Here is a 10,991-nt window from a genome sequence, read left to right on the forward strand (position 1 = left end):
ACCAGAGGTGGCAGCGTGAGGGGACATCATGGAACTCGGGCTCCAGAAGAGCCGAGAACTCGCTGCGGCTGGGGACGGTGGGGTGGTGGGGCCGAGGCAGGGGACAGTGGCATGAGGGCGGATGTGGCATGGGAGCATGGAGATGCGTGTGCCTGGGGGTGTCGGGGAATGTGACTGTGGGGGTGTCCGTGTGGGGCGTGGGAGTGTCGGTGGGGGTCAGGGAGCGGGCGTGTGAGTGTGTGGGGGCGGCGATGGAGGTCCGTGTGGCCGTGTGAATGTGGGGTGTGTGTGTGTGTCTGTCTGGGTGGTAGTGTTTGCATTGCGGGTGGCGGGTCTGGGAGGGTGGCCGTGGTGTGGATGTGGGTTTCTTTGTTGGGCATGTGTGAGTGCAGCGTGTGGCGTGAGGTGTGGGGGGAGGCGCTCCGGGCAGGTGGGGGGAGACAGGCAGGCAGGCAGGCAGGCGGCCAGGACTCTTCCCCCCGCTTCTCCCGCACGGTGGCTGGGCTGACAGCCGGGCGGAGAAGAAAACTAGACGTCAGGGAAATCAGTCAGAGACAAATCGATTCCCTTTAGAGGTGAGAAAAAGCAGATGCTGCGGCTGCTGGTGGCCTGTTAGGCTCGGAGCCACATCCCTCCCCAGCCCGAGCCACCCTCCCCCATTCCTCGCGCTGCCAATGCACCCCCCCCACCCCATCTACCGCCTTTGTTTGGGGCCCTGCTGTGGGCCTGCTGCCCGGGCTGCCTTGCCATCCCTTCCCCAGCAGGCCAGGGGCGCTTGATGGAGCCCATGCTGGGCGCAAGTGTGTGTGTGTGTGTGTGTGTGTGTGCAAGTGTGCATGTGTGATGGGGGGGCACGCCTTAGCTGATGACAGAGCCCCCTCAGGGACTGTGGAGATGGTGGGTCACCAACTTGGCCAAGGACACCCAGGAAGCCGGAGGCAGCGCCGGACCAGGGCTCAGACCTCCTGGGTGCCGAACAGGGGCAGTGCTTTCTCCCTCCTCCCCCCAGGGACACTTGCAGCAAAGTGTCCCTTTCTTCCCTCCATGGCCTGTTCAGGAGCTGTCCCTGGGCGGTGCTGGCCCCACATCCTTCCTCCTGGGCGCACATCAGGCTGGGTCCCGGGGGGCATCGCTCCTTCCTGTAGCCTAGAGAGGAAGGTCTGCCCCCCCCCCCCCCCCAGATCCCACTCTAGGCCAGGCTGGCTCAGATCAGCTTCAGACTCGAGTGGGGACCGAAGATCAACCTTTTGGCCTCAGCCCCATGGTAGAGTGTCTGGGGGACCCTGCACCTGGGATCCCTGCCACAGTCACCAGCAGAGCTCCTGCTTTGGGGTGAGGTCTTGACCCCTCCCCACCCCCGCCCCCCCGCCGGGTCTTGCTGACCACTCAGCTGTAGGGTGGTCCCCCATTCCAGGCTCTCCTTTCTGCTGCCCCCTTTCCTTTGGGTTGCAAAACCCCAAGCAAATCAGGGAACAAGGGTGCACAGAAACGGAGACCCTTCTGGACGCAAGACTCTGTTTCCCCATTGTTTTCTGGCTCCCATCATCAGGCTTTGCAGGCACAGGCTCAGCGGAGCTACTGAGCGCTGTTCTGGGCCAGCCAGGGATGCGACAGTGAACAAGACAGCCCGGACCTGCCTTCAGGGAGCCTTGCATCTGGCTGGGAGATGCTCTGTGACTCCACCTGGGACTGAGAAGTATAGGGTGGGAAGACAGGGAGGGAAGGGCCCTCACACCAAATCCAGACTCCTCCCCACTCCGACTTGACTTCCTGTGCCCCACCTTCCTTCCTTCCTTCCTTCCTTCCTTCCTTCCTTCCTTCCTTCCTTCCCAGGACAGTGAAGCTTCAGTTGGCACAGATGCCCTGCTATTTGACGTGAAATCATTGATGCTGGAGCTGATCAGTTGAGCAGAGAGTGGGAGAAATGGCGGTTCTAGCAGCTTGGTTTCTGGGGTGCCACACCAGCAGAGGGTCCCCTTCTGGACCCACCAAGACCCCCACTCTCAGGCTCCCCACTCTCAGGCGTGTCCTGGCCCGTGTCCACTTGCCTGGGCCCTCTGTGGCCACCTCCAGTCACACTCAGGTGTCCGAAACCTCCCCTGAGTGGCCGGTGTTCCCAGCCCTGGCTCTCTCAGCTGTGACTGTGTGTGTCCCAAGACAGGCGCTAAACCACTCTGGGTCTCGTTTCCTCCCTGGCTGGTGGGATGGGCTGGGGGCCTTGCTCACCCTGAAGGGACTCAGGGCTGGTGGCAGGTACGAGAGCTGCTCAAAGTAACAGCTGTGTTTTTGTTACTGGTGACCAGGGGGATGGCTCGCGGAGCCCTTTCCAAACCCCACGCCTGGCCTAGATTCTCAGTGGCCAGCCAGACGGGAGAGGACAAGGATTGATCCACAAACATCGATTGAACCAATTTGGGGCCAAGCCCTGTTGTGGGCAGACAGCAGCTGGCACAGGGCCTGGCCCATGACACGCGTCCAAAAAATAACTGCTGAGAGAAGGAACGGATCGTGCCGTGAGTATAGAAGCTGCTGGTGTGTCTCCGGCCCCCAGGGAGCTTACAGTCCCCCTGGGACACGAACGTGGGTTCTGACTCCAGCTCTGCCTCTGACTGCTCCTGGCCTTCCCGTTTGTCCCTCTGTAACATCGGGAGCTCAGTGACCTTGAAGACCATTTCCTGCTGGGATATTAATACCACCACTAATAATAACAGTAGCCGTCGAGGCAGGAGCAAGCCTGCTAAAATTAGCTGCACCTGTTGAGGGTACGACACGTGCCAGGCCCTCTCCATATGTTCTGACGTCAGTCCCTGCTGCGTGAGCTGGACGCAGCATCTCCATGTTGACAACCAGGGGATGGGTGCTCGGTACTCGCGCAGGGTCCCGGAGCTAGAACAGAACTCACGGCTGTTTTGGTTGGGCTTGGAGGATGGCAAAGACCAGAGGCACCCAGCTGACCTCAAGTAAGGGAGGACTGAGTGAAAAGGGAAACCTCGTGGGGACTGCGGGGAGCCAGCCCCCAGGCTGCGGGCAGGGCAGGACTGTGCCGTGTGTGGTGTGGGGACAGGGGACGGGAGCCCTCCCAGAAGGGTCCAGAAGTCCCCGGAGCTGCAGTTCGGCATCACCCCTCAGCGGGCCTCCTTCCTATCTCTCTGCTTCTTTCTTTCGGTTCTAGATCACCTGCCGAGTTCCCTTCTTCCTCTCTGTATGTCTGTTCTGGACCCCCAGCCCCTGCTCCTCATAGATGCGGCTGTCATCCCACGGAGTCTCCTCTCGGATTCTCTCCAGATCCCCTCTCGGCCTCTCCCTCGCCCCCATTTTACTTCCTACTTCCCAATTCAAGGTCCGCGACCCGAGACCTCTTTTGGCCCCTGCCAGGCCCCCCCCCCCCGCCCCCATGTGCCTTTGGATGGTCAGACCCCACCCCTTGTCTGTTCAGCTGTGGGGAAGGGGCACGTTCCCTTCTCCCAGCCGTCCTCAGACTTGGCCTCAAGGCCCTGTTCCACTATGAAAAATTATTGGAGACTTGAAAGGGCTTTTGTTTATGTGGTTGTATCTATTGATATTTACCATATTAGAAATTAAAGCCGAGAAATCATAAAATATTTATTCTTGAAGAACAAGGACAAAGCATTACATATTAACATATATATTTTCATGAAAAATAACTACTTTCTGAAATGAAAACGTACGGGAGGGGCATCACTTCTGGGTGTTTTGCAGATCTCTTTAATGACTCACCTAAGAGAAGACAGCTGGGTGCTCATGTCTGCCTTTGGGGTCATTTTGTTGATGCCCCTAGAAAACCTCTCTGTATATTTGTTTCCAAAAGAGAGAGAGTGTATAAGGCACACAATGCCTTCTAACTTCGCAGAGCTTCTGGAAGAACCGGTGTCTTAGATCGTCCCTGATGTGGCCCTCGCAGGATTTCTGGTAGTGCTGGGTTCCTCTACAACCTGACAAATGCCATGGGATCCCAGCAGTCACACGAAGGCAGGATGCTAGGTCCAAGAGCCCAGTGATTCTTGGAGCTGGAACTGGATCCGCGGGACCTGGGAGCGCCCAGTGGAGCTTCGAGTAGCTTCCTGAGGACGCAGGAGGTGAATGGAGGCACGACAGATGGGTGTATCTGGAGAGGCAGAGGGGAGAGGGAGAGTCTCCCAGGCCGTGGGAAACGGCTGGGCACATCTTCAAAGTGGGAAGGCGAGGCATGGGGCCAAGGCCGACCGAGACCTTCAGGGCCCCAAGCGCTCGAAAGATCACGGTGCTCACTCCCACCCTGCATGGCAACTGAGAATAAAGTTTATTTTCCATAGCGACGCTAAGCTTCCTGTGTGTGTTGGAAGTTGAAATAGCCTCCTTCTAGTTTCTGGATTGCAAAACTGTGGGTAAGTGCACAGAAGCAGAACTTGTCTCCTCTTTTGTTCTGTTGGTGCTGGGTTGTGTTAGTGCCTGCTGTAAGGGTTTGCTGTGCTGCTTGGGTCGTGTATGGACCCTGGGGGTAAGTGGTGAGCAGGGTGAGTGGGGATGGGAGCTCTGAGAGCGCCGGGCATTCAGACCCTACTGCCAAGAGAGGGTCTGAGCCGCCTGGCCTGGAACTGCCCTCCGGGGGGCAGATGTAGCAGAAGCTTTGGCTCAGCCTGGAGTCCCCAAATCTGGGGCTGGGTGGGACAGTCTCTCCCATGGCCTTCGTTTTTTCTGCTTCCTGTGGGATGGTGGACCTCAGTGGGGGGTGGGGGAGTGGGAGGGTCCTGGAGGTGGAACGACCCCCACCCCAGCAGAGAGCCAGAGGCCTGGTCAGGGACAGAGGTCTCAGGGCTGTGCGGCGGTTTGTGGGCCCACTGGCTGTCTGAACGCCAGCTCTGCCATCGACTCTGTGCCTTAGTTTTCTCATCTGCAAGGTGGGGTTAAGGACGCCCAGCTCACAGGTCTGTCATGAAGGCACAATGAGAGTCAAGAGGTAAAACATCCGGTGCGAAGAACGGGGCCATCTCCACGAAGCACCAGCTTCATTCCACTTTTGTCTCGTGCCATAGCTCAGATCCGAGTTCATAGGAATTGCTCGATAAACATCTGTTGAACACAAGAATTAATAAATGAACACATTCGTGGCTCACATGATAACAGTTCTCTCCGTAGGCAAGGCCAGTCCAACCACCTCGGGCAGAGAAGCTCAGACCCAGAGAGGGAAAGTGACTTTAAGGGCCACACAGCAGGTTAGTGCCTGAGCCGAGTCCTGAACTCTGGCTCGGCTACCATCAGCCGTGGGGCCCTCAGTGAGGAGGGTGTCTGGGGGAGGGGGCTGGGCCTCCCTCCCCTGCATGTGTATATGTGCATGTGCGTGCATGCTTGCATGCATGTGTGTATGCCTGGGAAGCCAGGAGACTAGATGCCCTTCTCTCCAGGGTTCTCCCTCCTGCCGGAAGGCCTGTGGTGGGTGCCTGGCCTACCTGGCCCCTGCCCGTCTCACCTATTTGTTGGGATTTCTGTGCAGGCTGGACCTCTATAGGGAGGTGCGATCTTCTGGACCTAATGAAGTTATCACGGCCTGTAAGAGAGCCCAGGCTGGCTGTTCCAAGTTTGGGAGGGAGTGGGGGGAAGATCTGGGGAAGGTGGGGGTGCATGTCATGTCTCCCTTGGCATCCTGGGACTGGGAGGGGCCCCTTCCTTCTCCTGCCTGCCAAAGCCCCCCAGGCCAGGAGACCCCATCTTGGCCACAAGCCTGTTTCCTGGTGGGTGTTGTAAATCAGCTGTTCTGCTTCATTCCAGAGCTTCTCAAAGTGTGGCCTGTGGAGCGCAGCTGCAGCAACCTGGAGCTGGGTAGAAATGCAGACTCCAGGCTCCACCCCAGACCTGCGGGGTTAAAGTTTCTGTGGGTGGCACCCAGGAATCTGCATTTTACAAGGCCTCTTCTGACGCTTACAAATTTTAGAAATCACTGCTTACACAATTCCTCAACAAAAATGTGACATCTAGCAGGGCTGACATTAAAAGTGGATGGGTGGGGGCCCCTGGGGGGCGCAGTCCGTTAAGCGTCCGACTCTTGATCTCCGCTCAGGTCATGGTCTCACGGTTCGTGAGTTCAAGCCCCACAAGCGGGCTCTGCACTGATAATGTACAGCCTGCTTGGGATTCTGTTTCTACTGCTCTCTGACCCTCCCCGACTTGTGCTCTCTCTCTCTCTCTCTTTCTCAAAATAAATAAACTTAAAAAATTTTTTTTGGAAAGGGGGGATAGGTGTTTTCTGCCTAGACTTAGAATTATTTATGTATTTTTTATTGAGGTATAATGGATATACTGCATTATATTAGTTTCAGACATACAACATAATGATTCAATATTTGTATATATTACGAAATGATCACCACAATCAGTCTAGGTACCATCTGTCACCGTACACAGTTACAGAATTTTTGTCTTGTTCTTCTTATGATCAGAACTTTTAAGATCTACTCTCCAAGTAACTTTCAAACGTCAGTGCAATTTTATTAACTATGGTCACCATGCTATTTATTCTATCCCCTCCCCCATGGCTTATTTATTTTCCCGCTGAAAGTTTGTGCCTTCTGAGCCCCCTTCACCTGTTTTGTCCCCCACCCCCTGCCACACTGGCAACCATCCGTCTGTTCTCTGTATCTATGAGCTTGGCTTTTGTTTGTTTTGGTTTTTGGATTCCACACGAGGTCATGTGACATTTGTCTTCGTCTGACTTATTTCGCTGAGCATAATGCCTTCTAGGTCCATCCATGTTGTTGCAAACAGCAGGGTCTCCTTCTTTTTTACAGCTGAGTAATATTCCATTGTGTGTGTGTGTGTGTGTGTGTGTGTGCACGCACATGTGTGTGTATTCTTTGTCCATTCATCCACTGATGGACACTTAGGTCATTTCCACATTTTGGCTACAGTAAATAATGCTGCAATAAACATGCGAGTTCATTGAGGTTCATGGGGCAAATATCCCTTTGAATTAGTATTTTTGTTTAGAAACTTATGTAAACTGTCCTCTCAGTTATCCATCCATCCATCCATCCATCCATCCATCCATCTATCCTTCACTCGGTAGACATTCAGTTGCACTAGCCGAAATGGGTAAGCTTGCCCCCACCCCAGGCCCCTCCAGCTTGCCACGAGGCTCTGCTGTATAGCTGAGGAGATGGCTTTCTGCCTCCTTGCTTCTCCAGGCATACTACTGGTTCTGCGGGACAGTCCCTTGCTTTAGTCTGAGGATGTCTCTGGCCTCTAAGCCTACAGAGGCCACCCAATGCAAAGTGTCCAAGAGGGAAGGGGGAGAAAACAAAGTTTATTTGGCATCTATTGTGTGCCAGGTGTTTCCATGTGTGCTGTGGCATTTCACCCTACCCCCCACTCCGATCCTCCCTCCGTACAGGGTACTAGTATTCTCATTTCACAGATGAGGAAACTGAGGCTCTAAGAAGTGGAAGGACTCCAGCAAGGCTGTAGAACCTAAAAAGTGACAGAGTCAGAATTTGAACCTGGTTCCTCCTGCCCCCGGAGACTGTGTCCTTTCCTCCCATGTTGTTTCGTTTGTGGTGGGTCTGAAGATTGATAGCTGGAAGTTGAAGGGCAGGCTTGGTCCTGATTTGGGACTTGCTTCTAACCGCCTGTGCTGTCCGGAGGTTAGCACACTATCTGTGAGGTAATGAGGTCCCTGTCACTGGAGCTGTGCAAGCAGAGACTGGGAAATCCTGTGGCCATGGTGGTCGCCCTGTGTGTATGTGTGTGTACGTGTGTGTGCACACGTGTGTGCATGTATGTGTGCGTGTGTATGCGTATGTGTGTGTGCATGTGTGTTTATATATGCGTGCACATGTGTGTGCAGGCATGTGCATGTACGTGTGTGAATGTGTGCACACACGTGTGTGCATGTGCATGTGTGTGTGTGTGTGTAGGGCAGGACTGAGACAAGGTGACTGAAGGCCTTCTGCCTTCCTCGGTGGGCCTGCCCGGGCCTGCCCCAGGTCAGTGCCCTCACAGATGGGGGCTCTGCGGCCAGCTGCTCATTATCTGTGGCTCCTCTGAGGGTGCCCTGCCAGCTCCCAAACAGGAAACATGTCCAGAAAGCTGTAATTAGAGCCAGGAGCCACAGGCCCAAGAGGTGCTTGCTGCAGCTTCAAGTGCAGACATGCTGCTCTGGTTAAGTCCCTGGGAGAGAACCTAGTGAGTCAGGCCCTTAGATCCTCTCCCTGCATGTGGCACCCCCACCCCACCCCATTCTCCCTGGAAGGAGACCAGCTTTCGCTGGGAGCCTCCTGGGTGTCTGGGTTTCACATATGTTCTCTCTTCCAGTCCTCTTCAGAACTCCGGGAGGGAGGAAGCATCCACCGTCGTGCAGGAGAAGGAGCCCGGAGGCCCTGAGATGTCATAGGACTCACTCAAGGTCATCCCACTATGGCAGAGATGAGATCTGAAGTCTGCCTTTGGGAGTGCCTGATCACTGATCAGTGATCAATGATCACTTGATCATTCTGGGAGAGAGCTTGAGTCAAAGGTGGGGTGCAAGGGGCCAGTGGCACAGGTGGAGGAGGACTTCATGTCCCTGGCCGAGTCCTGGGTCTGCCCTGACTGGCCATGACTTCCCGCAGCCTCTGGGAATCTGCCAGGGAGCGATGGGTCCCTGCTGTCTCCCCACCAGGCTGCTGGCCCGCCATGCGATTATGGTGGTTTCAAAGACATGGCCACAGATTCGTTAACATTCTTCCTATTGAGAAATGGGGTCTATGTCCCCACTCCTTTAATCTGGGCAGATTTGTGACTTTACCCCACAGAGGATGTCAGAAGTGATGCTGAGTCAGGAAAGACCATGCAGCTTCCATTTCGTTGGCTGGAACTCTTGGAGCCCAGAGCCACCACATAAGAAGCAAAAAGAATCACTAGCCTGAGGCTGCCATGTTGTAAGGAAGCCCAAACCATGTGGAGAGGCCATGTCTAGGCACCAGTCCCTGTGGAGACTGGCTATCTAACCTCCCCAGCTGTTGGAGTTTTCCCAGCAGAGGCCCCAGACGTCGTGGAGCTGGGACAAATCATCCGTGCTATGCTCTGTCCATACCCCTGGCCCACGGAAACTGGGAGTGGAGTAAAACTGTTCTGTGCCACTAAGTTTTCAGGCGATTAGTCATGCTGCAGTGGACAGCCAGCCCAGCTGTGCCAGCCGGGACTTGCCAATGTGGTCACCTGAGGGGTCCTACACAGAGCCTCTTTCCCCCATGACCCCTGGACAGCTGGCTGGGCCACACTGTCAGGGAAAAACGTTGTTCCAAGGGAAGGGTATAAGACTGGGGAGCCCTGCGTTTCTTGGGGGTGCTGTCTGTTCAGCTTCCTCTGCCCACTCCCTTCAGAGATGAGCTCCTCAGATCTCAGACCTGTGTCTGCCTCAGGGTCTCTTGGGCGTGATCCCCACCCCCTTCCTTCTTACTCTGACATCTTGGGCAAGTTACTTGACTCGGTTTCTTTAGTTTGGAAGACAGGGATGATAAATACCCGTGCCAGAGGGTTTACTGTAAGAGCAGTGACTTGCACTCAGTGGTCCATTACTACTATCTCGGGAGTCACCCTCTCTCTGGCCCCGTATGCCATGTCCACGTGCACACAGGACAGGCCTGTTGGGCCTTTTCTGGAAGTTTCCTCGGTGTTGCCTCCCTAGTGCTCCTGGCTGACTTACCTAATCTCCTCCCTACTCCTGTTCTCCTGCCTCTGGACTTCTGGAATCCCAGCCTATGTGACTTCGGATAACTCCTTCCGCCTTTTGTGGCTCAATTTCCCCATTTTTAAGATGAGGCAATTGGGCTGGCTGGTGTCCAAGGGCCCTTTCAGTTCTAGAATGATCCAGTTGGTTTTCCTATCTGGGTGGGGAGCTTGCTGCTCCTCTCCAGGCTGAGTCTGCCTGGCTGGGAACAACTCAGGGGGCACCCGTGTCCCTGAGTCTGGGGCTGCAGGGCCAACCGGTGAGAAAGAGGGTAGGAGCACCACCTAGGGTTTGAAAAGACCCAGAGAGGGCACTGGGGTATTTGCTCCAGGCTTGGCACCCTTGCAGTTTTGCCTGAAGTTGGTCCGGACAGTGTGGTTGGATGATGGGCCCAACTCAACCAGGCCTGGACTCTGAGGCCCCTTCCCAGGCCGTTCCCGGTGGCAGCTCTGGGAAGCGTGGGCTTTTAGCATCCTGACTTCTGGGGGTGCTCTGGCCACTGCTGCTTCTCCTGCTAGGTCTTTCCCTGGCCGAGTTTGCCTGTCCTAACAGACCCACCTCAGGCCTCACCTGCTCCAGGCAGCCTTCCCTGATTTGTAGCATCAGTCCTTTCCTGGGTCTTCCCATTGTGCCCTGGGTTCCTTGTCAGACCCTTAGGATATTGTAATCTGTTACTGTTTCATGACAGGTTCCCCTCCAAGACCTTAAGCCCCAGGAGGCCAGGGTCCAGGTCTGTCTTACTCGCCACTGCCCCTCTAATGCCCCCCTACAATGTTGGCACTAATTGGGTGCTTGATAAATAGACGTTGCACAAATAAATTGTAAGTAGATAAATAAATAAATAACAACAACGCTATTAGCCGCGATCGCAGTAATGGTACTTACTCAAAATATCGCAGCCTTGTCTGCCTGTGCCTTAAGCCAGGCCAGGAGAGGATGATTTCCACAGCACGTTATTTTGGTCCCTGTAGGACTGCTTTTATTGAATTGTCTGTTTGTATGATTTCACTCCCCAGAAAACCTCTCCATGAGATTTGTCTTTGTGTCTGTTCTGAGAATTTTATAATGAAGACTGCCAGGAAAAATTCCTGCTTTGCAACCAGAGGCAGTTATGACTTTTCTAAATATTAGGCTTTATACATTTATCTTTTATTTCGTGGACATAGTGTAACTGACCAGGTTTCTCCTTGTGCACTTGCTGCCAGGAAGCTCAGATCTGAAATTTTAATCTTTTGAAACAACGTTTAGGACTTTGTCATCCTTGTTTTTGAAGTGGGCGGGCTTCTGGCTT

At 54.6% G+C, this 10,991-nt stretch overlaps 1 long non-coding RNA gene across 2 annotated transcripts; it reads left to right on the plus strand.

Moving 5' to 3' along the window:
* The first annotated feature begins 739 nt into the window (after positions 1-739).
* LOC132685257 (uncharacterized) lies at positions 740-6,184 on the plus strand. Of its 2 annotated transcripts, XR_013550481.2 has the most exons (5): positions 740-2,960; positions 3,173-4,498; positions 5,137-5,213; positions 5,492-5,547; positions 5,767-6,184. It is a non-coding gene; the product is annotated as an uncharacterized LOC132685257 (long non-coding RNA). The 2 variants fall into 2 exon arrangements; XR_009613021.3 differs by having other exon boundaries at positions 740-4,498.
* Positions 6,185-10,991: the final 4,807 nt, after the last annotated feature.

Source organism: Panthera onca, chromosome D2, assembly GCF_046562875.1.
Source record: "Panthera onca isolate mPanOnc1 chromosome D2, mPanOnc1 haplotype 2, whole genome shotgun sequence".
In the NCBI taxonomy this organism is placed as follows: domain Eukaryota; kingdom Metazoa; phylum Chordata; class Mammalia; order Carnivora; family Felidae; genus Panthera; species Panthera onca.